The sequence below is a fragment of the Geotrypetes seraphini genome, chromosome 1, assembly GCF_902459505.1.
Source record: "Geotrypetes seraphini chromosome 1, aGeoSer1.1, whole genome shotgun sequence".
Classification (NCBI taxonomy): Eukaryota; Metazoa; Chordata; class Amphibia; order Gymnophiona; family Dermophiidae; genus Geotrypetes; species Geotrypetes seraphini.
This window is the reverse complement of record NC_047084.1, coordinates 434,989,985-435,015,827: the sequence shown is the minus strand read 5'-3', so window position 1 is coordinate 435,015,827 and position 25,843 is coordinate 434,989,985. Positions and strand designations below refer to the sequence as shown.

At 43.1% G+C, this 25,843-nt stretch overlaps 1 protein-coding gene across 7 annotated transcripts in view; it reads right to left on the bottom strand.

The window, feature by feature from the left end:
• The window catches only part of SLC24A2 (solute carrier family 24 member 2), a 478,660-nt gene extending 459,254 nt beyond the window's left edge, over window positions 1–19,406 (bottom strand). For 4 of the 7 annotated variants that reach the window (XM_033919576.1, XM_033919550.1, XM_033919605.1 and 1 more), the window contains exon 1: window positions 19,100–19,406. The gene's annotated coding sequence lies outside the window, so the exon portion shown is untranslated. Of the gene's footprint in view, window positions 1–5,824; window positions 5,966–18,502; window positions 18,629–19,099 lie in introns of those variants that run through there. The other 3 variants (XM_033919559.1, XM_033919567.1, XM_033919586.1) reach the window with 2 other exon arrangements.
• Window positions 19,407–25,843: the final 6,437 nt, after the last annotated feature.

Genomic DNA, 25,843 nt, shown 5'->3' with positions numbered 1-25,843 from the left:
CATCCTTTGCCCTTTCATTCCGGAGCTTCCTTTCAATTCAAAGAGGCCTCGCCTTGTGCCACACAGATATTTAAACATCTCTATCAATTCTCCCTTCTCTTGCCTTTCCTCCAAAGTATGCATATTGAGATCTTTGTCTGCCCCATATGCCTTATGATGTAGACCAGGGGGCGGTATGAAATGGATAATGAATAAGATGTGTTTGTGGAGTATTTTGTGGAGTTTGTCTACAAAAACGCCTGCTTTTCGTATGGTTTTGGGTAACTCTAGTTAGATACAAGCACATGGGCTTCAAAGCACAGGGCTTCAAAGAAGGTTTGGATAGGTTCCTAGAGGATAAGAGGATTGAGGGGTACAGATAGGAGTTGAGGTAGGTTATAGGAATAGTCAGGGACCACTGCCAGGTGATAGGTCTGAGGGGCCACCGCGGGAGCGGACCGCTGGGCGGGATGGACCTCTGGTCTGACCCAGCGGAGGCAAATTCTTATGTTCTTCTTATGTGTTAGTTAAGGCCATACCCAATAGAAGCGTACAAAAAGTTGGTGAATAAAAATCTGAATATGGATGTAGCCAAGGCCAGAAAAACACACTACAGATTAATATTAAGGAAAAGCATAATAATATTATTTTTATGTATTTCTAGACCATAGAGGAAATCAGGATATATATAATACATGGAGGTATGAAACTGCCTCCATGTTTCTTTCTCTCTCTCTGTCTGTCTTTGTTCAAGGTTTTCCCGCCTTGAGCTTCATGAGCAAATTGATAACAGATGTGCTTAGGCCGGTTAGGAAGAGCATATTAGACTCCATATTCCAAAATGAGATATAACATGTATTAAGTGTGAATGTAATATATTGTGTTGTGTGTGAAAGGAGCCCCAAATGAATGATGTATGAATGATGTGTGAAGGTATACTAAACACGAGAGTGGGTTTTGAAAAACATATTTTATATATTTGCAATCTAAAGAAACTTAAAGGGAACCTGGGAGGCAACATTTGGGGTTTTCTGAGTCTGTGTGTTAGTGAAATTTGAAACTGTCAGTTTTTGCAAAGCTCAGAGCAGGGGGGGGTATATCCCTCCTCCTTTCTATGGTGCCGACAGGATGAGACAAGAACTTCTCAGCACTTTTTAACAAATGCAGGCTCTCTTGAAACAAATAAGCAGGTTTAGATTTAAAGTTTTCTTTGGCTATGTTATAATAAAATGTTTTTGCATATTCAGAAATGAATGTAAACAAAAATATGATTTCTGAAACTTTTATTTTCATGTTAAAAGGAAGTTCTTTGTCCAAATTTAAGGACAGCCTTTGTTAACGGATTGGCTGACAAGTAATGATGTCATGCAGGACAAAAGATACATATTGGGGAGCAACGAATTATCGAGTTGAGATCTTTGTCAGGAAGGTCAGTGTTTTGGCATCTGTAAAGATCTCCTGGTGATGTAATAACCTTTTGATAATTAATATGAATAATTAATAAAAATAATATTTTGGAACCTTTTACGTCATGTGGCATTGGTCATATTCATTTTACCCACCCATGAGCAAACCTGGCTGCTTACCCCCCACCCATCATACCTTTTTAAATGCCCTTGCCCGACACGGCTCTCCCTAGCGTCGGTGAGCGCCCGGCTGTCTTCCTTGGCTTCCCCCTCAGCATCCTACAATTCCCCCCTTTAAAGCTAATTACGGCTGTCCAAATCCAGCGTCCCGCTGAGACCCTCACGACGGGCGGAACCATACCTCCAAGCTGCTTCCTGCATCCAGTGAGAGAGGTCATCTTCCGCACTGTGACCACCGCTGAGCTAATTATGGCAGCCTGCATAGCAAACCTAGCAGGCTGCCGTCAGTCTCTGAAGCACGTTCACTCTGCCGCGGTCCCGCCCCTGATATCAGAGGAGGGGCGGGACCGCGGCAGAGGGAATGTGCTTCGGAGGCCAACGGCAGCCTGCTAGGTTCGCTCTTCAGGCTACCGTAATTAGCTCAGCGGCAATCACAGCATGGAAGACGACCTCTCTCACTGGGTGCAGGAAGCAGCTTGAAGGTAAGGCCACAAAGGACACAAAAAGGCATGAAGCGGTCCAAAGGAGGGTTATGAAAATGATAGGAGGTTTGCGACAAGATGTATGAGGAGAGACTGGAAGCCCTCAATATGTATACCTTAGAGGAAAGGAGGGACAGGGGAGATATGATTCAGACATTCAAATACTTGAAAGATATTAACATAGAACAAAATCTTTTCCAGAGAAAGGAAAATGGTAAAACCAGAGGACATAATTTGAGGTTGAGGGGTGGGAGACTCAAGAGCAATGTAAGGAAATTCTTCTTTATGGAAAGGGTGGTGGATGCCTGGAATGCACTCCCAAGAACAGTGGTGGAGAAGAAAACGGTGGGATGAACACAGAGATCTAGAATCAGAAAATAATAGTAAATATTGAAGAACTTAGGCCAGTACTGGCAGACTTGCACGGTCTGTGGTTGTATATGGCCGTTTGGGGGAGGATTGGCTGGGGAGGGCTTCAATGGCTGGGAGGGTGTAGATGGACTGGAATGAGCTTTGACAGAGACTTCAGTAGTTGGAACCTAAGAACAGTACCAGGCAGAGCTTTAGATTTTTGCCCAGAAATTTGACATCGATATGTGAACATTTCTTAAGAACTGAATATTTCATATGGTGTCCTAATTTTTTCACATGACTGTAGGTGGCTCTAAGGACTATTCTATAAAGTGCATCTAACTTTTATAGAATCAAGTTTAGTGCCACATTAGTTGACACCTAAATTTTAAGCACACTTTAAAGAATTAGATTCTTAATGACAATTTTTTTTCCCCAGTGGCAGTTTTTGAGTGCCATTTACACAATCTGGTCCTTCGTGCCAATTCTCTAATGTCTTAAAAGTCATTATAGAACACTAGCACAAAGCCAATCAGCACACTAAATTTTAGAAGCACCCTTATGACATCATTAGTTGGCATATGTGGGCATACCTAACTGCACCATGTAATGTAATGCACCATGTAATGTATACAACTGATAGTATTCTACAAGTGTCACAAGTTGTTGGTGGCACACCCAGCTCTGCCCCTACTGTTGCACACTAAGCAATTTAGGTGCATTCCTTATGGAATATGGTCTACTATGTATGTAACTGCCAATTATTAGAGCCAATCACATGCATAAACACTTCAATTCTATAATCTATAAAAAATAGCAACCTATGAATTATAGCAAGTCAAACTGTTATCCCAGGACAAGCATGTGGGTGATGTCACCCATGGAACCCAGTATGGACCATCTAAAATGAATTGTCACTTTAAGAGATTAAAAGACTGCTCATACCACACATGTGCGGGTAGGCTTCCCGCCCGCTGCCAGCTCACAGGATCATCAGTTCTTTGTTTTCCATGGAGTGGAGAAGTCATATTTTGCTTCTCTATTAATACACCTTCCTTAGGTGTGTATCATGCATTTTTAAACATACACCTTTTACCTGTGTGTATTTTCTGTGCATATTACTTGCATATGCTTTGTGCCTTCCCGTATTATTTTTCTTCAATACTGGTACTTATATTTATTTTATTTGCCAGTTTTACTAAACGGAGTACTGTTCCCTGTTAGGACTTTGCCTACTACCACTCCTCTCGCCGAGAAACCTTGTGTTGGCAGTTTTCCTTTCCGAGTCATTGCCCTCTATTATTTTTAGATTTTCAGGACAGTTTAGAAACGGCAGCAAGGATGGTCAACTCCAACGCCGAGGCTCCTCTTTGCTGCCTTACACCAGGGCTGTTGACTTCAATATCTTAACATCTTCACCGTCAAAAAGACAATGGGCAGATACCTCTGCATATGCACATTTTGTGCCGACTACCATACAAGCACACATTCCAGTTATCTGCGCAGCAACGAGCACAATTTGTGCTGCTACCGCACAAGCGCTACCTTCAAAGCAGCAAGCACATTCTGTGCTGCCAATTGCTTAGGCATTCCAGTTCCAGCAACAGGCATCACATGTACCATCTATTATACAGGCCCCTCCCCCCAACAATGCTCTTAACCAACCAGGGTTACACAAACATCAGGCAAATAGAATCCTACAACAGTGGGTGTTAGAATCAACTAGTCTCCTTGGACAACACTTGGAAATCAACAAGCTCTACTACTATGCCAGTTATACTTGACAAAAATCAAACACTTACCTCTGTAGTGGCCCCTCATCCCTTAGATAGCTACATAATTCAAAATTGGTGCCTATAGCCAAAAAGCAGGTGTTATCCAGGGACAGCAGACAGCTATTCTCAGCACAGGGTGCGCGTCTCCTCAGTGCAGATAGCTAGCAGAGAAGCCAACCAGGGGAGGTGGGTGGGTTGTGAGAATAGCTGCCTGCTGTCCCTGGTTGACAACTGTTACGGTAAGTAACTGTGCTTTATCCCAGGACAAGCAGGCAGCATATTCTCACATGTGGGTGACCTCCAAGCTAACCAGAATGGGATGGTGGGAGTGTTGGCAATTTAGGAGAATAAATTTTGTAACACTGCCTGGCCGAAATGGCCATCCCGTCTGTTAAAAGCATCCAGACAATAATGAGAGGTAAAGGTATGAACCGAGGACCAAGTGGCAGATCTAAGGAAAGCTACTGATGCTGCCATGGCTCTGACTTTATGGGCTGTGACTAAACTCTTCATACTCTGGACTGTAAGCGTGCTTTGGCTTTCTACTTGCAAAGAACTAAGACACACAGATCTACACCTCAACTTTTTGTCTCCTTTGATCCAAACAAATTGGGACATCCGATTTTCAAACGCACCATCTCCAACTGGTTAGTTGCTTGCATCTCTTTCTGCTATGCTCAGGCTGGCCGCACATTGGGTGACACCCAGATCCTTTTCTTGGGCATTAACTCCCAAGGTGTACCCTAGCATCTGGTAACTGTGATTTGGGTTATTCTTCCCAATTTGCATTTATCCAGAAGGCAGCAAACACCTGCTTGAGGGAAGCATGTACTTGGGGCACAGAATGGAGGGAGGGAGAGAGAGAGAGAGAGAGAGGGGGGATGCATTGGGACATGGGATGAAGGGAGCACAAACTTGGGACACAGAATGGAGGGGAGGGAGGGAAGCATGAGCCATAGGATGTAAGAATGGAGGGAATGAAGGAAAGAGATGCTGAGGTGAGGGAGGGAATAGAAAGGGAGAATTAGGTGTCTGAGTGATAGGGAAAGAGATTGTGCACATAGGGAGATGAAGAAAGAGGAGAACTGTTTGACATAGGGAGGAAGAGAGAATTATTGGACATGGTGGTGGGAGAGGAATGAGGTATAGATGCATGGGGAAGAGGGAGATGAGAGGGAGTAATATTGGATGTGATAGTGGAGAGGGAACAGTGGGGTGGATGGAAAGAGATGCAAGAGGAACCTCAAGGAAGTGGAGAAGGTGACAAGAATACTAGTAATATACTTTGTAATATATACAAATTCAACTTAAGAATATTTTAAAAAACGGAACCCATTCTTAACCCATGGACTGCCTGTACATGAAAAATCTTTATTGACTATTTGTTTAAATATAGTAAGAGTTGGATCAAGAGGTCCAGGTGGTTTCCAAGAAGATTTTGAAGGTACAATTGTCCTATGCTTGAATCTTTATCAGAGAAAAATAGTTTTTAATTCTAGAGATCTTAAAAAATTTTCAAGATCAATGTGAAATTGAAGTGTCTCACAAAATGGTTATAGTTCCATTTTTCCACCTTTGTTGGAACAAAGGATAACCCATGTGACAACAATTTATTTTCTGGTTCAGTGAGAACATAGTTGAATAGACTGACCACTACTGATTCTTGAATCTTTGGGACCTTGTCCATGGGCAAGTTCTTGGTTGATTTCTCCCTCTTTGGCCTCCTCTTGTGGCTGTCTCTCTTCTTTTTTCTAAAAAACCTTGAGAACTTCCACTACTTAATGAGTTCATGCTGGAAGATAAATCCACAGATTGTGAAGCTCTATCAGTTATGGCTGCTGTAACTTTTCATTTTTGTTCATCCATGCATAAACATTAGCTTAGATTTTAAGCATTTTACTTTATCTTTAACAGTTTTTGGTACGATTTAGGATTTAGCCCTCCCAGATCGTAATATGTGAAACTCTTTAAATCTAAGCACCAGTTGTATGCATGTCTTGTCCCATCAAGTGAATAAAAACATACCAGTCCCACTTTGTGGTATAGGAGTTTGAATGGCTTCAATACTGGATGTAACGTTTTCAAATCTACTGGCATACTATGTTCTTACCAATGCATCTTACCAATAATCCTTCCTGAATTCCATATCAAATAATCCACTCTTCTTGTTGAGATGTTTACCAGGGCTTCCCTTTCTCGATGAAGAGGTGTTTACCAGGGCTTCCCTTCTTCATTATCACACATGAAAGCAATGCTACTATTCCATCTTATCTGCTCACTTGGATTCCTTTGCTGTCAACCTAAAACCTCTCCTTTTGTACACACAGCTTTGCATTCTACACTCTCATCTTGCTAATAAAAAGTAAAAATACAGAAGGCAATTAACACATCATATACCAAGTTTTATTCCTCTTTCTATATTTTTGCAAAGCTTCTATGTGGTCACTTGTACATGTTTACCTAACTAGTGGCTTCTCTAACCAGAGCTTCTTCCCTTTTATATAACCTGATTCAACTCACTACAGCAATGGCATTCAGGTCACATGGGTGACTTATCTATATTCAGAATTCTATCTATTCATGGAGAGAGCAAGTTACTTACTTGTAATAGGAGTGTTCCTAAGATAGTGGAATAAAATCAATCATATAGCCACCCCCCTTTTCCTTGCGGTTGAATTCATCTGCAGTAAGAAGGTAAGAATTGCCATACTGGGACAAACCAGTATCCTGTTTCTAACAGTGGGCAACCCAGGTCCCAAGTACCTAGCTAGATCCCAAGTAGTAAAACAGATTTTATGTTGCTTATCCTAGGAATAAGCAGTGGATTTCCCCAAGCCATCTCAATAATGGCATATGGATTTCCCTTTTAGGAAATTATCCAAGCCTTTTCTAAACTCCCACTAAGCTAACCGATTTCACCATATTCTCCAGCAACAAATTCCAGAGTTTAATTACACATTGTGTGAAGAAATATTTTCTCCAGTTTGTTTTAAATCTACTACTTAGTAACTTCATCACATGCCTCTTAGTCCTAGTATTTTTGGAAAGAGTGAATAAGCGCTTCACATCTACCCTTTCCACTCCACTCAGTATTTTATAGACCTCTATCGTATCATAAAACAGATCCCAATGGACTGATGGGGGAGGAGCAACCAATACAGGTAGGGACACTGACATGCTCAGAAAATCTTGTTTTTGTCTGGGAGAAGAGATCTGAGCTAGCATTGTCACGGTGTTGTGTCATCACCCATGCGTGTGGCTGATTTATTCTGCTGTAATTGAAGAACTCAGGTCTGCTAAGGTAAGTAACTTTTTTTGCTTTTGCCTCAATATTCCTGAAATCTAGCCTGTTATTCACTAAAAAGTTAATTCCAGCTTTAGGAGAGGTAGACTTCAGTAAAGTCAAGTCCTTCTTGTTAATTAAATTCAGTACCTTTTATTTGATCACTGCAAACAATTTAACTCGCCTTCATATTTTCTGAATTTTTTTGTATGTGTTTATGTATGTATTTTCCACATATTCACTTTAAATGCATGCATTACATGTGCACAAAAATTTTGTAAGTAAGCAAATCAATTGTGCATGCAATTTTTACATAAAATGTTTTAAGTGCCCCAGCAAACTGAATGCCCTCTAAAGAAAGCACTTCTTTAGTCATTGCACCCCAGCGAGTTATCTATTTGTTTTACATTTCTGGAATCTAGTTCCACATAGCAATACTTATGGATCTTTAAGAAACTGAGTTCTACATTATTGTTATTTAGAATAGATCTCATTGGAGAGGTTTGCAAACACTTTATTTAATCTAGGAATTTTTCTACTGTTTTGCATGAGAGGATTTTTCAAAAGTTGAACTCAATAGCATTTCTTTAGATAAGACTTATTGGCTAGGCAATGTCAAGATTTGCACAAGAGGTGGATTATAATAGTTTCATTATGCTAAAATCTAAATTGTGTTCCTAGTCAAGAGGTGATAACAGTACCTTTAATTTAAATATATAGCAGTTATCTGCTCCTCTGGACTAGCAATACGATCCCATTAAAAAAATGCACATGCATAATTTTTTAAGTGAATTATTTGCACTTATTGACCAGAAGGCCGCCGCGTGAGCGGACTGCTGGGTACGATGGACCACTGGTCTGACCCAGCAGCGGCAATTCTGATGTTCTTATGTTTAGAAGTAAAAAATAATCTTTATTTTAATGTGGTTTTAGGCAAACCTAGCCTTTACATAACACAGTAAATGATGGCAGATAAAGACTGGTATGGCCCATCCAATCTGCCTACAGAAGCGGTTGAGATAGTAACTGCCTTTCTATATAGGTGAATACTCTCTCCCATGCCTGAATGAAGGAAGAGTGGCAATTATCTGCTCTATACTATTATCTTAGCTCCCACTTTAATACATTCACTTATGCGGAGTTACTGCGGACTAGCATATTTCTACCGATTAGATTATCCACGAGTTTTTATCTTAGGACTTACAGGGAAGGAAGACATTCTTGTCAAAACACAGACCGTGTTTCATGTGGACTGTCAAGTTCATTTATCAATAAAGTCCATATCCGGAACATCACTCTTACACACAGTGTTTTTTGTTGCTCTTGGATTTTTGCTCTGTGGCATTATCAGGATCATTTTTTGTTCTTGTTCCGTCACTTTTGACATGCATGAAAGTAACAAAAATCTCATGCACGAATACAGGATGTCCGGGGCAATACTTGGAGGGACCTCCCAGGAAGGAGACTTGGGAGTTCTGATCAACAAGTCGTTGAAGCAGTCCATACAATGTGTGGCAGCGGCGAAAAGGGCAAATAGAATGCTAGGAGTGATAAAGGGGATCACAAACAGATCGGAGAAGGTTATCATGCCGTTGTACCGGGACATGGTGCGCCCTCATCTGGAGTACTGCATCCGGCACTGGTCGCTGTACATGAAGAAGGACATGGTACTACTCGAGAGGGTCCAGAGAAGAGCAACTAAGATGGTTAAGGGGCTGGAGGAGTTGCCGTACAGTGAAAGATTAGAGAAACTGGGCCTGTTCTCCCTCGAACAGAGGAGATTGAGAGGGGACATGATTGAAACATTCAAGGTACTGAAGGGGATAGACTTAGTAGATAAGGACAGGTTGTTCAGCCTCTCCAAGGTAGGGAGAACGAGAGGGAACTCTCTAAAGTTAAAGGGGATAGATTCCGTACAAACGTAAGGAAGTTCTTCTTCACCCAGAGAGTGGTAGAAAGCTGGAACGCTCTTCCGGAGGCTGTAATAGGGGAAAACACCCTCCAGGGATTAAAGACAAAGTTAGACAAGTTCATAATGAACAAGGAGGTACGCTGGTAGGACTAGTCTCAGATAGGGTGCTGGTCTTTGACTAAGGGCCACCGTGTGAGCCGACTGCTGGGCACGATGGACCACTGGTCTGACCCAGCAGCGGCAATTCTTATGTTCTTATGATTTATTCCTAGCATCTAGACTGTAAACTTTGTATGATTAGCACCTTGATAGTTATCAAAAGCATGATATGTCACAGCCCATGTACTAAGGCTCCGACACAAAAAAATATTAACAGACATGCTAAAACATTAAAAAGGGCTGCTGAAAAGTTCTCAGCCCAACCATGAAGAGAATGATGTGGAGCCGTGAATCCTACAAGTTATTCCACACTTTTCTTGCCACTCTTCATTTCATTTCAATGAAACAAAAAGTGTGAAGAAAAGTGTGGAATAACTTGTAGGTTTCACGGCTCCACATCATTCTCTTCATGGTTGGGCTGAGAACTTTTCAACAGCCCCTCGTACTTAGGGATCCTTTTACTGAAGGCTGTTAAGCGTTTACCTCTAAATTCTATAAAAAGCATTAAGACTTGCACTGCATGCACAAATGTGGGTGTGAGACCAATTTGCATATGCAATTTAATTGAATGAGCCAATTAGTACCAATTGGGATCTTAATGAGCAATTATTGGTGCTTTATTGATTTTAATTAAAACTTGGGTAATTTTAGGATCGGGATCTGCACCTAAATTTTACATGAGTCAAAAAAAGGTCCATGGGCAGATCAGGGTCATTCCTTGGCTTTACATGTGTATAGAATAAGGGGAATCTGCACCTAATTTTCAATAGATGAGAAGATTTGTACCACATTTCAATTGGTGCAAATGGATGTACAGCCCCCCCCTCCCAATTCGCGGTTTCCCCCAATCGCAAATTCAGTTATTCGCGGTTTTCCCTATTCGTGGGCCGGCTCTCCCCCTAACCCCCGTGAATATTGAGGGTCTGCTGTATGAGTCGTGGACATAGTAGTATTTATAAAATAGTACTTAACTTTAAGCACCGTTTATAGAATATCACAGAACAATGTTTCTGTGCCGATTGCTAATTTATTAAGGCGCTTTTTTTTTTTTCTTGTTACCACGTATTAAATCTAGATGTTATTGTATTTTCCTGAATTTTTCTCCAAGAGGAAGTTGCATGGGCAGGGAATGGGCATAAAGTGTTAGCCAGCTAGTAGAGAATGACACGGTGACAAAATTCATCACCGTTCCCGTCCCCACGGATAACCGCGGGAAATAATCCCATGTCATTTTCTAGTATCTATTTCAATCTCAATCCTTCTACACCAGCATTCTTCAAAGCAAAGCTTGCGGGTCAGTGGTTGAGACCATTCATACTCTGATTCTTCCCTCTCTCCTTAAAGAATGATATGAAGATGCTTTCCCGCGGCTATCCGCGGGGACGGAAACGGTGATGAATTTTGTCACCGTGTCATTCTCTACCAGCTAGTGTGTTATATTTAGCATCTGCCAACTGACTAGCACAGAGCTAACATGGGAGCATTTCATGCCTCCTAAATAGAAGGCAGTATATTTGAGGGTTCGTCAAAAGGTTTCCGCACTTTAATATTTTGGCGGGAAATGGTTGAAGCGGGAGAAGTGGCAGAGGGCATGTCATAGAATGTTATGGGACTAGTCAGTCAGGCAATCTCGCTCACCTTGCAGGTAGTAGGAGAGCTGTTACAATGTTGTAAAGATAGCTGCTAAACTTACAATTTGCACCAAAGAGGAAAAATGATCTGTCATAAGTTGTTGGTTTTTTTTAGGCAGAAGGGGTACTGGGAGCAGAAATTCATCGCCGCAAGTGTGCTCAATACAGGGACAGTGGACAGAAATGCGGATAGAAATGTTGAAAACAGCCTTATTAATGTTACCGATGTAGACCGCATTGGACATCCAGCGACAGCCACTATCATGAAGAATGAAGAGCAAGCCCTGAAATAGAGAATGACACAGGGACAAATTTTTCCTCATCCCCGCCCCATTACTGTAAGCTCTGCCTTAACTGTACAAGCCTCGAACACTTATGATTTTAAAATGTTTGAGGCTTGTGCGGATGAAGACAGAGCGGCTTGGGCAGATGAGGACAGAGCTGGCAGGAATGGGGCAGGGACAGGAAAAGAATTATCTGGGATGGGATGCGAAAATGAGTTCCTGCAGGGACGGGGAAAAATTTGTCACCATGTCATTCTCTACCCTAAAATTGTTTCGTGAAAACAGAATAATTACAGTTGATCAGATGGCAGAAAAGCTGAATGTCAGTGTTGGATTTGCATATGCCCCGATTCATGACAGCCTTAACTTCCATAAAATGTGTACAGGTGGGTTCCTAAGGAACTGACAGAAGAGCATAATCATACGTGCTTAGACATTGGCCCGTTATCATGAAGAAGGTGAAAACTTTCTGCAGCAGAAAGTCACTGGTGATGAAACATGGGTTCACCACTATGAACCAGAAAGCAGGCAGCAGAGCACACAATGGAAGCATCTATCATCTCCTGTGGCCAAGAAATTCAAGACGCAGCCGTCGGCAGGAAAGTTGACGTTGACCGTCTTCTGGAATTCTCAAAGGCTTACTCTTGAAACCTACCAGAAAAGAGGAATAACTGTCACAAGTGCAAACTATTGTGACATGTTTCAAAGAGAGCTGAAATCCGAAATCCACTCTAAAAAAAATCACTGTCAAAAGGCGTCGTATTGTTGCACGACACTTCACGCTACCATACTGCAGCCTACACATCAGAAACACTCAGGAAACAAGTGGGAGATCATGGAACATCCAGCACAAAGTCCAGATTTAGCACCATCTGATTTCTACCTTTTCGGATCACTCTAAAAAGCTTTAAGGGGCAGATTTTCCTGTGAAAGTGGCAGAGTGCATTAGTGGCTACGCGCTCAATCAAAAACATTCTTTTCTGATGGCATTAAGAAATTAGTAGGATGCTGGGGAAAACGTATGGCAAAACAGGATACTTATGTGGAAAAGTGATGTTATTTGCTTTTAAAAACTATTTATTAAGTGTGGAAACTTTGAAGATCCCTATAAATGCTTTCAAGGTACAAATGAGTTGGGCTTCTTTTTTATTGAATGAATGCTTTGGAATGAGAAATCATAGGATTAAGCTTTATGGGGGTCCTCCAGTCACTTTCCTGCTGAGTGTGGGGTAGTGCATCATTATTTTCAAGTATCTGGGATAGGCAGGTCCCATGAAATCCTGCAGAAGTTTCCTGTCCCATGCTATTGAAACAGTAACCCTTTTGGCAGGAATATGGGTAGAAGGCAACCTCATTGCTTAGATCAATGGTCTCCAACGCATGGCCCTAAAGTCCTCCACTGTGGCCCTCACACAGCTGGCTGAAATGCTCTTCAAATCATGTAAATAAGCTAATTTCATTATTGCTACTCAGATAGTGTATTAATGTCTTGAAAAGGATTTCTGTAGGCTGAACATGCAAAAGTACCTAAAATCACAGAACAGGTCAAGGGTCAGGATTCATATTTAGATGCATGTGCAGGGAAGGTTTCTTCTTTTTTTGTTGTTCTTTTTTTTGTTCCATTTATCTGTGTGAACAGAGGTTTTTCAACTATGAACATTTTTAAAGTCAGAACTAAGAAAAAGACTAACTACAAATAGCCTCTTTTATAAATTTGCAAGACAAATTATGAACCACAATTTGCCACACTGGTAAACAATATGCAGACATGAGTATCTCAATGGTATTTGCTACAGTTGACAAGCCACAGTTAAATGAGTTTAAATATATCCCATTTGTGTTGTAGAATCAGTATTTCATGTTTAATAATCACTTGATAGAGTAATTGCAAACAAACAAACAATCTCAAGTGTGCTACTCAGGTGCCTCATTTATAGAATTTGCTACTGTTGACAATCCAAAATAAAGATGGGCCAAAAGTAGGTATAGGAGAGCCCGAGAGCCCTTGTCTCGATGGGCGGCGGTAATGCGGGGATGGAGGGCCCGCGTCGCCTCCCATGGGGACAAGTGCTCTGCGCGGGGATAGGCGTTGGGAGTAGAGGAGGCAGCTTAGCGGTGGGCAGGTTTTCCCGCCACTGGGCAGCCTCCTCATAGGCGAAGTGCGGGGCAATGGTTGGGCGGAGCTTATAAAGCTGGGTTCTCCAAGGTGGCTTTTTCCCATTCACCCTCCCACCCCTTTTTTGTCTGTTTCAGTGCGGTAGAGTTAGGGTTTGCAGTTATCCCGAGCTACAGTATGGTGGGGCTCATTAGGAGATGAGCAGGGGGACCGGCAGGGAGCCGTACCCAGGTTCTGGTGTCTATGGTTAAAGAGCCATGTTGGGACATGCCACCCCCCCAGACCCTTGCTGTCATGGCAGGGATGGGGGCCAAATATTATGGGTAATGGATTAATATGTAGCTCGGGAAACAGTTTTGTTATGCGAGTGTGTTTAAATTAATTGGTTGTTAATAAACAGCTATTAACAACCAATTAATTGGTAGCGGCTATTTCTACCAAGAAGAGTGGGGTCTGGTTATTGGGGAGAAGGGGGATTTAGAGGGGGGGGACAGAGGGTAAGCGGGCCAATACATATCCCGCTGTTAACAGTACTCATTCATTATTTCTATTTATTTTACAAGTGGTATGTGTAAGCCTGAAATCTTTTGGTGGTCTTCGGAGCTCTCTCATATTCACACTGTGGCCCTTTACATGAAAAAAGTTGGAAACCACTGGCTTAGAGGGAATGTTACACAAAATTAGGGTGCAAGGAGACAGAAATACTCTAAGGAAATATTCATTTATAGAGAGGTTGGTGGATATATAGAATAGACTCACAGTCAAGGTGGTAGAGACAAGGACTATATCTGAACCAAAGAAATCATGGTGAAAATAGAGGATTTCTGACAGAGAAGCAGCAATTGTAGAGCTGAGCAGTTGTTGTGAATGGACAGACTGAATCAATCACATGGTGTTTATCGTCTATTATTTTCTGTGTTTCTTTGAGCTTTTGCTGGAAAACTACAGTTTGCTTTCTGAGAGAGACTGCCACAGCTTGCCCTGGATCGGTAGCATGGAATATTGCTACTCCTTGGGTTTTGGCCAGGTACTAGTGACCTGGATTGGCCACCATGAGAACAGGCTACTGGGCTTGATGGACCATTGGTTTGACCCAGTAACGCTATTCTTATGTTCTTATTCCTGACAGCAAAGAAGAACATTTGGAAATGAGCAGAATCAGAAATCAGTAGCCTGAGTTATCAATAGCAAAGCATTAATTTACTTATCAATTTATCTTCTGCAGTAAACAAAACAAATTGCAATCAAATTAAAACAAATACACAATGAAATATGCTATCCATTACTAGAATAATTGCCTTGCTTGCAGCTGTTATGCCTATCATTTTGATCTAGGGCAGGGGTGCCCAACACCTCAATTATGATCTACCGGTCGATCCAAAGGCAACACGAGTCAATCACGGAGCCCTGCCTTTCAAAATAAACTCTACCGCACAAAGGGGACCGTGTAACGTAAAAATGTGTGAACCGTGAGCCACAGAATACATTACAGTACAGACACCATGTTCCCCCGAAAATAAGACCTACCCCGAAAATAAGCCCTAGTATGATTTTCGGGGTAGGTCTTAATATAAGCTCTACCCCAAAAGTAAGCCCTAGTCCCCAAAAGCCTAACCCGAATGTTCCTGAATTTCTGGCAGCAGTGCTTCCCCCACCCCCATAGCCAAACCCCCGCTGACCCTCCCATCTTTGCATCTCTCCCTCCCGTCCGAACCCCGCCAACCCTCTGACCGTGAAACCTACAAGGAGCAGCGTTGGCAGCACTCTAAACAGGTTGCTTCACAGCCTTCTTCTGCCGTGGCATTCTCTCTGCCGCATCACTGATGATGTCATCAGTAATGTGGTGCACGGAAAGCCACAGCGGGAGAAGGCCGCAAAGTAGCCCATTTAGAGAGCTGCCAATGATGCTCTTTGGAGGGAGGTATGTAGGTCTCGCGGTTGGCGGGGTTCGGATGGGAGGGCAAGATGGAAGGAGGGGAGGCGAGGGCGGGTGGGATGCTCAAGGGTTCTGCTGCATGGAAGGGAGGGATAGAAGCTGTGCAAGGGTTCTGCTGCACGAAGCATGGGATGGGAGGGAGGGATACAAAGATGCTGTACAGAAGGGAGGGATAAAAGCTGTGCAAGGGTTCTGATGCACAAGGAATGGGAGGGAGGGAGGGATATATATAAATAAATATATATTTAGCATGTTTATTGTTGGTAGATCATTTTGACTTGGTCATGTTAAAAGTAGCTTGCAAGCTAAAAAAGTATGGGCACCCCTGATCTAGGGCAGGGGTGCCCACATTTTTTTGGCTTGCAAGCTACTTTTAAAATGGCCATGTCAAAATGATCTACCAACAATAAAAAAAATTTAAAAAAACAACACAAAGCACATGTGTGCAGAGAAAATGTTAATTATCATTTATATATGGGGGTTTTTTTTCAAATAGGTCAAGGCAGATGACTTCAAAATATGCAATGTCACCTCAGTAACAACTATACAAAAATAGACAAATATACCCCCTCCCTTTTTACTAAACTGTGATAGTGTTTTTTTAGCACAGGGAGCTGCACTGAATGCCCCGTACTACTCTTGACACTCATAGGCTCCCTGCGTTAAAAAACGCTACTGCGGTTTAGTAAAAAGGGGGCTATAGTGCAAAATATAGAGAGCAGATATAAATTCTCAAAATGGACACATTTTGATCATTAAATTGAAAATAAAATTATTTTTCCTATCTTTGTTGTCTGGTGATTTCATGAGACTCTGTTTGCACTTCCTTCTGACTGTGCATCCAATATTTCTTCCCTTCTTTCTGACTCCTGCATGCTTCCTCTCATCCAGACCTCATTCCATTCCCCAACCATCATCTCCATCCTTCCATGAGTCCAACTTTTTCCTCTCTCCCTGCCTTCCCCCTGCCATTTGACACACTCCATTCCTTCCCCCAACTTTTTCTTCCTCTCTCTGCCCCTTCTTTTTTCTTTGTCTCCCTGTTCTGTGTCCCTGTCTGTCTGTGTCCCTGTTCTGCCTCCCTGTCTTTCTTTCTGTCTGTCCTTTCTTTCTCCCCAAGCCACCGCCACCATCTGGGAACAGGCCCCCAAGCCGCCAAGTTCTCCCTGTTCCTCAACGCTGTAACAGACCAGCAGCGAGTACAGAAGCGCTGGGCCCACCAGCCTTCCCCCGACGTCAATTCTGACTTCAGAGAGGAAGTTCCAGACCAGCCAGGCAGTGATTGGCTGGCCCGGAACTTCCTCTCTGACATCAGAATTGATGTCGGGGGGGAGGGAAGGCCTGTGTGCCCGGCATTTCTGCAGTCGCTGCTGGTCTGTTACGGCGTCGAGGAACAGAGAGAAGGCAAAGGCAACACGAGTCTATGGTGGAGCCCTGGATGGGCTTCACGATCGACTCACGTTGCCTTTACGATCTACTGGTCAATCGCTATCTAGGGGTTCTCAACCCAGTCCTTGGGACACACCTAGCCTATCATGTTTTCAGGATACCCAGAATGAATATGCATGAGAATAAATTTGCATGCACTACCTCCATATTGAGAACTTCTATTTAAATTGAGCTATCAAGTTCTCTTAGAAATTGCTACCTTGCCCATCGGACAGATCTAGTTAGCTTGCAATCTAATCAGGGTAAGTGGTTTCTTGAAAACAATACATTTGCTTGACAGTTGACTAAAAAGCCAATAATTTAATTAAATGAAAATAGTCCAAAAATATATGCTGAGTCAGTCTCCTTACATTCCTCTGCTATGCCAATCCTTCTGCCCAGAGCCTCTTCGACTTCCTCCTTTACTGCCTATTATTTGAATACTAGAGGCAGGGGCCTATAAAAATAAACACCTGACATTTGGCTGGTTAGACCTCATAAAACATTATCTCCAGTGCCTATTTATCGATTGTGGATTGACTGGGACTCCTGAAGAAGGCAATTTTGCTGTAACATGGCCCATGCTGGGTCCTTGTTGTCTCGATACTACATGAACATTTTCTGCATTGGATGTTTTGGTTACGATTCCATTGTGTCAATACACCTTACTGTGTTCATCCAGATACTGGACCTCCCCCCCCCCCCCCCACCTTGTTGCGTTTGTTTTTTCTCTCTCTGTGGGACTCTTTTCTGATCCCTTTTCTTGTGACTTAAATTTTAGTCTTCAGCACGACTGCATGATAAATTGTGGGTGCTGGAGGGCATACCACACATTTCCACATGATCACTAAAGCCCCATGTGTATCTGACAGACCTTCATTACCATGCACTTATACTAGTTTTGGTACATATATATATATTACTGTAGTAGGGATTTTTGTTGCTTTTTTTTTTAAGTTATACACTTTCCTTTTAGGAACTTGTCTAAAGCCATTATTAAGACAGCCCTGGGAAACTTTTGTTTCTACTCAGGTTAAGTACGGTAACATAAAATCTGCTTTACTCGTTTGGGATCTTGCCAGGTACTTATGACCTGGATTAGCCTCTGTTGGAAACAGAGCTTGATGGACCTTCAGTCTGCCCCAGTATGACAACGCATATATCCATATGTTCTAATGCTGGTTAACATGCACACTAGGGTCTTCACACATTATACCCTACTGTATGTTCAAGTTTATTGCATATTTGATCTAGTGTGTGCTAAGCTCGAATGCCTTAGCTTAATTCCAGAAATTAAAATTTAAGCCAGTGCTGGGCAGACTTCTACAGTCTGTGCCCTGAAAACGGCAAGGACAGATGAAGATCAAGTGTGCTGCTATGAGTTGTATCTTGTTGGACAGACAGGATAAATCATGCAGATCTTTATTTGCCTTCATCTACTACCTTATTAAATTAATGCTTTGCTTGTCTTGATTTCCACTCTGTTATATAGGCGCATGCCTAGCACACCGTCCCAGAGTTGCAGTAAAGAGTGAAGAATAAAAACTCAGACATACACAAGTATATTAAGAAATACTTACATATCAGCATTAACTTTTTATAGATGTTACTCTGCAACTAGTGTTACTTATTGAGATATCTTTTTGTCTTCAAAAGATCACCCATGATATGCAGATAAATATTAATGCAGTCGGTCTTAAAGACGATTGCCATTTGCACACTGAACCCATACACACTCTTTTTAAAAGGCTACCGCTTTAATTAAATGCCTGAACGCCACCAGCTCATTAAATTTCTTCATGCCCACACAAAGTATGCTACGCGCAGTTTTGAGACGACATACTTTGCTAAAAGAATAGTATTTTGCCTTCGGTAGAATTGCTGCTTTCCAAGGACATAAATCTACTTTAAGCCAACCACCCCCAAACCAATAATCTGCATTGTCAGAAATGTACAGGTGCATCCAATCTCATGCCCAACGCTAAAAGGACACATAAATTGCCAAACTAGTTCGGAACGTGCAAGTTATTACTGCTCATTTCCTGTTCCAAGACGTTTCTGAAATCCATCGCCCGCAAAGGCAGCTCAACTGGAATCCAAACGTTACCCGGGGTATGGCTAACGCGCGTGCGCACGGAAGTTGCTATAACATTTGAAGAAAAAAAATAGCCACCTACACTAAGGAATCACGCCAACATCATTGATCCGGGGCTCATTTCATCAGCTTCCACGGCAGAAGGCAGCTCAGAAGACAACGGCGCATCCGAGGCAGGGCTCACCGCGGCTCGGGCGCTGGCTCCGTTCCCTGCTGCCGGCTCCGCTCCACGCAAGAGACTGGCCGCCTCCCCTCCCCGGCCGCACGGCGAGAGCAGGAGCTCCGGGCTGAGAGCGTGTCCGCGGGCAGCGCTTCCTCGCCCCGCCCTTCCCCCGGGCTCCGCCTCCGTCCCGCCCACGCGCGCGCTCACGCTGCTCCGGACTGCGCTGGGCGCCTCTTCCCTGTTATGATATTACGTCTCTGATGCTCTAAAGCAGAGGTCTCACGCTCAAACCCTCTGCAGGGTTACATTTTGGATTTGGAGGACCGCAGGAAAAAATAGTTAATGTCTTGTTAAAGAAATGACAATTTTGCATGAGGTAAAAACTCTTTATAGTTTATAAATCTTTCCTTTTGGCTAAGTTTTAATAATAATATTGTCATTTATAGCTAAAAGAGACATATGATCAAGAAACTGCTTTTTACTTTTGTAATTATGATAAACATACTGAGGGCTTCAAAATAGTACCTGGCGGGCTGTGAGTTTCAGACCACTGCTCTAAAGGTAACAAGTTTTGCGGCTACACTGCTGCTCTTCCTCTTTCGCTGATATTTATGTTTGGGGTTTTTTGTTTTTTTGTGTTTTTTTTTTTTAAATCATTTTTATTATTATTATCATTATTTAATGTACTACTGCCTTTCCTTGCAAGATGGTTTGCAAATCGAAATCCAAGGAGGAAAGGCATAACATTTAAATTATATGGTTTCTCCTCTGTTGGTGTTTTTTAAATGCAATATACTGTTAATAAATAAACTTTTTCTTGGCTTCTGTCTACTGTCTGGGCTTACGTATAGAAAGCTGGTTCAAATATGAGTATGATTTTGTCCAGTGATAGGGTTGCCAGAATTCCTCTATTACAAAAAAGGCCGCCTGATTCTGCCCCACTCCACATGAACCTCCCTGAGATCAGATGCCTCTGGTAGAGAATGACACGGTGACAAAATTCATCACCGTTCCCGTCCCCACGGATAATAGCAGGAAATAATCCCATGTCATTTTCTAGTGTTTATTTCAACCTCAGTCCTTCTACATCAGCATTCTTCAAAGCAAAGCTTGCGGGTTAGTGGTTGTGGCCATTCATACTCTGATTCTTATGTGAGCAAAGGATAATGAAGCCATTGTGACATCACTGATGTGATTGGCTCTTAGGCACTGGTGGAATGAGGCATTATGACATCACAATATCTGCTCTGGATACCAGAGACTGTCATTCTGTAGCGTCTATCTCAACTTCAATCCTTCTACACCAGCATTCTTCAAAGCAAAGCTTGCGGGTCAGTGGTTGTGCCCAATTATACTCTGATTCTTTCCTCTCTCCTTAAAGAATGGCATGAAGATGGTTTCCCGCGGTTATCCGCGGGGACGGGAATAGTGATGAATTTTGTCACCGTGTCATTCTCTACTCTGGAGTGCATCTGCACATGTGTGGATGTCGACACGATGATGTCATGTGCCTGCATATGATGTTGTCACATTGGGTACTGTAACTAAAGCGTGCTGGACAAAAAAGCGCCAACAATCCCGCGCAGGACTTATGCATGCAATCTTAAAACAGTTTCTGTTAGCGCTCGGAAGGGAGAACGTAAACTTACAAGTGTTCGTGCTTCCGTTGGGGGGTGAGGGGGAGGGAGAGAAAAAAACCATTACAGCGGAAACTGCCGTTTTTCCTTCATTTTTGGGGTATTTGGCAGGTTTCAGTGTAGGGTGGGTTGGTGGGTTCCCTCCCCCCCCAACGGGAGCACAAACACTCCCCCACCCTCTCAGAGGCCTAACAGGAACTGTTTTAAGACAGAGCGCATAAGTCCTGTGCAGGATTGTTGGCGTGCAATTGTCGATGTATTTTTGTCCATTACGGTTTTGACGGGTCACCATCACATTGACATCCTTGCATGTGCAGACACCCTCCAGACGCAGCCCTGAGGACAAACTTCCAGGTTTTGGAAATCCCTCTGGGAACCCGGACAGTTTTCTAAAAAGAAGACATGTCCGGGATTTCCCGGACATCTGGTAACCCTTTCCAGTGACTGCGAGATATAGTAAGATGGGGCAGATGGTAGATGATGGAATATAGAAACTGAAGTGGCAAAGGTTCTAGCTGCTGCTTGTGCAAATTACCAACTCCCAGTGGTGTAACCAGACAGTCAGTTTTAGGTGGGCCTGCTCTGAGCCCAAATTGGGCGGGCACAATATTTTCTATGCCCCTGCCCTACCCCGGCACCTCACAACTCAAAATATAAATACTTTAGGGTGTCAGGTCAAAAGCGCGCCGGGACAAAGGCGCGCCCAGACAATTGAGCGCAGTGCGCACTGCTGCGCCGCTCTAAATTACTGTTTTTAGCGCTCTGACGGGGGGCGTGGGAGGGGGAAACCCCCACTTTACTTAATATACATCACGCCGCGTTGTGGGGGCGTTGTGGGGGGCGTGGGGGGTTGTAACCCCCCACATTTTACTAAAAACTTCACTTTTTCCCTGTTTTTAGGGAAAAAGTTCAGTTTACAGTAAAATGTGGAGGGTTACAACCCCCCAAACCCCCCATAACGCCGGCGCAATGTCTATTAAGTAAACTGGGGGGGTTTTCCAACAAAACCCCCCGTCGGAGCCCCTAAAAACTGTAATTTAGAGCAGCGCGGTGGCACGCGCGCTTTTGTCTTTCGCGCCGTTGTCTATGAACCATACTTTAGCTAATGAGGATCCCCAAGTCTGTCAGTTTAAGACTTCCTCTAAAGGTGGCCAGAGCTCTATTTTGCTAAGTTTGGTAGACAGCAGCAATATCTCTGAGCCACCGATGCCGATATCCAACACATACATAGTTATCGGTGACTCAAGGATGGTGCTGCAGAGCTTGGTAGAAGGGAATTCTTTCTGCCTTTGGAGGAGGTCCTCAGCTGGTGATGCTCGGAGATCCTCACCAGCCACAGCAAGGGTCAGGGCTGGTGTTAGACATACTGGGCACAGGTCAGAAAATAAAGAGCGACCCTCCACATCCCCCCTTGCCCCCCTGCCTCCCCTCCAATCTCGCCCCCTGCCATTATTATCATACTAACAGACCCTACCCAGGCATCATGTTTGTCTGTATTGATTGTTTAGATTGGAAGCCCATTTGAGCAGGGATTGTCTCCTTTGTGACTTTGTACAACGCTGTGTACATCGGGTAGTACTCTAAAAATAATAGTAATAGTCAGTGGCGTAGGAGGGGGGTGGCGGTCCACCCCAGGTGCCTTCTTGGTGAAGACACAGGCACCCATCCACCTCTCTGCTCCCCGCTCCTTCTCCACACCCCCCCCTCGTATCGCGTTTGCACGCTGCTTCCCTTCCCCTGTAACTCTGTAATGGTCCTGGTATGAACAGCAACCCCCAACCTGCTGTCACGCCAGCATCAACTCTTCCTCTGACGTCACTTCCTGGACCTGTAGCTAGGAAGTGAAATCAGAGGAAGAGTCAACGCTGGCACGACAGCAGCTTAGGAATTGCCGCTCACGCCAGGAATGTTATAGAGGTACGGGGAAAGCAGCGTGTGTGGCAGGAGGGAATGGTGTGTGGAGGTGGGAAGGAGCATATGGAGGTGGGAAGGGTGGAGAAGAGGGCAGGGGAGGGGCGCTTCTCCCCCTCGCTATGCCACTGGTAATAGTAGTAGTAGACCCTCACCAAATACAGAACAAGGGATCACAAAAATTGAATTGGGAACCCCCAAGAAGTTAAACTTGGCATGTACTACAACACTAGAGAAATAAAAATAGAAGTGCATTTCCTTTACTTCTGAACATAATACACTGACACCTGCTGTGGGTTTTTTGCCAGGTACTTGTGACCTGGATTAGCCACTGTCAGAACAGGATACTAGGCTAGATTAACCATTAGCATTTAGAGCGCGCTAAAAAACATAGCTCACCTTAGTAAAAGAGGGGGTAAGAGTTGCTATTGTTCCCTGTAGGTTCCCCCCCTCCCCCACCTTTTGCTTTAGTTTAGTGCTTTGTGCAGGAACCAATTCCTCCCCTACCCTATCATAGTAGTATAAGTCATTTTACTGATGTTTTGGGCTGAAACATACGTACCTTTATGTCTTAAAACCCTTGCTTCTCTGATAAGACCTGCACAAAGCTCCAAGGCATTCGGAATTTCCAGATCTACCTAGTTACATGTGTGTTTTATAACATATCTGTGAATCTGACCACTCTGCCCCTGCTTTGTCCAGTGTCGACAGCAGGAAATACCAACCCTAAAACAAAACGCATGGCATGCAGTTGCAGTCAGGGCCGCTTTGAAAAGTGGACAAAAGGGTCAGCTGCCCCAGGCCCTGCATAATGGGGGCTCAGCCACCCAGTTGACCATGGGTAAATTTAGCTTCAAGCTTGATCTCTCTTGCTCTTCCTCCCCCACCCAGCAAGTTCATCATCTAGCCCTCCCCCTCCCCACATCAAGGATTCCTGGGCATAGGATACAAATGTTTCCAGATTTGTCACGAGATACACAAAAACGTCGACGTGGATTTTTGTTCTTAAAACCAGGAGTTATAGCTCTAGGGGCGATTTTTTTTTCTTCGTCACCCATGTAAATGTGTGAAACTGCATCAAATGAAAAAATATGTATTCTTTGAACCTAGCCAACTCACAACCTTCTTGTCAATGGCTCACCTGAAAAAAGGAGGACAGATACGAGTACTCTTTGATTGTTTGACCTCCTAGCTCAGCCTATACAATCCTCAGTCTTGTAATTTTCTAATTTGTAATTCTTTATTATAATTTTCGCCAATTCTACATCTTGATTTAATGAGGACTTGAGTTAAAGTTAAGATATATATATATATATATATTTGCGTTATGATAGCAGATAATAACCTGTTTTGTATTGCATTTTGCATTGAATTTTATTTTCTGCTTAACTTTACCTTTCTGTACAAGTTTATACTTGATATGTTAATTGAAAAATGATAAGGAGGGCGACGAAAATGATAGGTGGCTTGCGCCAGAAGACGTATGAGGAGAGACTGGAAGCCCTAAATATGTATACCCTAGAGCAGTGTTCTTCAACCTTTTTACACCCGTGGACCGGCAGAAATAAAATAATTATTTTGTGGACCGGCAAACTACTAAGACCGAAATAAAAAAACACATTTTCGCCCCGTCTCCGCAAGCTCGGTCCCCATAAACCATCTGATCCCATCTGCACAAGCCTCAGTTATGATTTTATATTGAACGTATTTTATTAAAGTATAAAAAGAACCAATATTATGTACAATTGTCATTTTATAAATATTCAGAACAAGGACCAACAAAATCCCTGTCTCCCCTCCCCTTCACATATATCCCCTCTACTATCAAGAAAACTGAACAAGCCAAATTATTACAGAATGCTACACAGAAATATCATGCTAACAGAATACTGCAGTCACACATGATAGGAATAGTGTTAGGCTTTGCAGTCCCCAGTTATGTCTCTAGCAGGATATATATTTCAAATCTGCTATATTGTAATGACAAAATAGAAATAAAATGATTTTTTTCTACCTTTTGTGGTCTCTGCTTTCATCTTCTTTCCACTCTTCCTTCCAGCATCTGCCCGTTCCATCCACTGTCTGGCCTCTCCCCCTTCCATATGTATCTGACTTCTTTCTATGCCCCTCTCCCCTTTCCATCCAGCCTGTGCCTCCTCTCTCCTTTTTACATCATTCATTCCAGCTTCACTGCTTTCTTCATTTTTATCTCTCCTACACCAGATCTAGCATCTTTATCCCTCTCTCATTTCTCTGCTGACCCCCTTTCCAGCATCATTCTCTCTCTATTTTCTCATTCCTCTGTCTCTCCCCTTTCCCTCATCTGATCTCTCCATTCCATCCTGACCCCCTTCCCCTCCTGTAATCTCCCTGCAGCTGTTTCTTTCCTTTTTCCCTGGAATGCGCTCCCGAGAGAGGTGGTGGAGAGTAAAACTGTGACTGAGTTCAAAGAAGCGTGGGATGAACACAGAGGATTTAGAATCAGAAAATAATATTAAATATTGAACTAAGGCCAGTACTGGGCAGTCTTGCACGGTCTGTGTCTGTATATGGCCGTTTGGTGGAGAATGGGCTGGGGAGGGCTTCAATGGCTGGGAGGGTGTAGATGGGCTGGAGTAGGTTTTAACGGAGATTTCGGCAGTAGGAACCCAAGCACAGTACCGGGTAGAGCTTTGGATTCTTGCCCAGAAATAGCTAAGAAGAAAAAATAAAAAAATTTAAATTGAATCAGGTTGGGCAGACTGGATGGACCATTCGGGTCTTTATCTGCCGTCATCTACTATGTTATTATGTAAAAAGATAGGTTACTGTTTCCATAAAAGTTGACATTAAAACTTTTGGGGCTCCTTTTACAAAGGCGCGCTAGGTCTTAATGCGCAGAATAGCGTGCGCTATATTGCCCTGGGTGCTAGCCGCTACCACCTCCTTTTGAGCAGGCGGTAGATTTTTGGCTAGCACGCGCTATAGCGCGCACTAATCCGGTGCGTCCGTTAAAAACGCTAACGCACCTTTGTAAAAGGAGCCCTTAGTTTCTTGTAATATCAAATAAGGTATTAGAACATTTTGCAGGATCTGATGTGTATTAAGGTGGTTGTGTTTATGGCAGACTTATGTC